Here is a 1,630-nt window from a genome sequence, read left to right as displayed (position 1 = left end):
CTGCCTTCAATCCTCACAGCATACCCCTCCCACGCCCAGAGCACTTACAAATCAGCTTTCTGGTTTGAAAAATTAAAAGTCCTTAGAAAACATAAATAAAAGATACTGATGTGCTTCCTAAGTATTCCTATAGCGAGTGGCCCCTTTATGAACTCTACTCAAGCAAGACTTTTTCTTGAAAGAAACATTATTGCCTTTTCCATAAGTCTCCACTGAACTCTGAAATTTCTAATTAAATATATTCTGAGAACTACAGATGATCCCCAAAAGTCATGTTTTGTACCACTAGATATGCAGAGCCTTTCTGCTTGACACGAGGCATCTCCCCTACCAGGTCCCTACCTTTATAGTGCAGATACAGCGTATCATTCAACGCCGGGGTCACGTACAGCTTGTGCTGCTTGCAGAGTTTTTGCAGAACATTTTTAGTCATTCTGTTCAAATGGAAAATATGAACAAGAAATTTATTTCAGTTTGTCAGCTATAAAATGCATCCCGAAAGTTCTTCACCACATCCATTCCTGCCCCAAGTTCTACAACATCCTGTAAGCCTGGTACCTATTTTAAGTTCTTCTTCTTTTTTTTTTTTGGTATAGATTTCAGGGCCTCATCTGACGTCATTACTTTCAGCATTGTCAAAAATTGCACTGTATGTTCTAATAAAAATACTTTTAATAGCGTCATCAGGAACTACTGCTGTTCCTCTCTCCAGGCCTGGCATTAAAGTTTAATAGCGTGTGGTTAGTTGTGCCACAGAGGGAGTGCCATCCTGACTTCACTACTTAATGATTCACAGACATTGGGCAGGCTCTTCAATCTCCATGAGCCTCAGTTTCCTTATCTGTACAAGGGGGTGATCACACCATTTACATGATTCCATAAATGTGCACTAATTGGCAGCATGCCCACGTACCTGGTGCCCCGCTCTTCCCTGTCGTCTCTTGGGTGTGCTAAGTGACCATCTGATCCACTATCTCCACTCTGTTCCTTCTGGCTTTGGTAGGAGGTGTCAGAAGGACCCACACGCATTTCCTTAGGATCATTAATTTCTGCAAAATAAAAGACGTTGGGCCAATAGAGATCAAGAAATGTATAAACAAATTCTCCCAATTTCAACTTGGTTAATAACCATCCACTTTTAGTATGGAATTCCAGCACTCTTTAAATGTATAGCATTTTTTTAAAGCATTAGCTAAGACTATGTAAATTTCACTTCTAGGTAGAGTCTCCATAAAAAGTCTCGTACAGGTATGCAAGGAAATGTGTGAAGTGTTACAATGTTTCTGCAGTGGTTATAAAAGTCGAAAACTGTTAACAGTGCAAATATGCATCCGTAGGGACTGGTTACATAAAACAAAGGATTTACTCTTCTACCTTTGAAAAGAATGCACGAGAACTACCTCTATCGATATGGATTATTCTCAGAAACATACATGAAGGGAAAAAAGCAAGGTTCATAATAGGCACAGGATACCATTTATATAAATTAAAGACATGCTATGCATTATTTAAGGGCACATATGTATAGAGAAGTGATTGGAAGAATCCATACAAAATTCTGAATAAGGGAGGAAAGGAATGAGATTAAAAATGGGGGGAGGGACAAAAGGAACACCAAATTTATGTGAAA

The sequence above is a fragment of the Propithecus coquereli genome, unplaced genomic scaffold (genome assembly GCF_000956105.1).
Source record: "Propithecus coquereli isolate 6110/MARCELLA unplaced genomic scaffold, Pcoq_1.0 Scaffold5619, whole genome shotgun sequence".
Classification (NCBI taxonomy): Eukaryota; Metazoa; Chordata; class Mammalia; order Primates; family Indriidae; genus Propithecus; species Propithecus coquereli.
The sequence above is the reverse complement of the archived record's forward strand: the minus strand, read 5'-3'. Positions refer to the sequence as shown.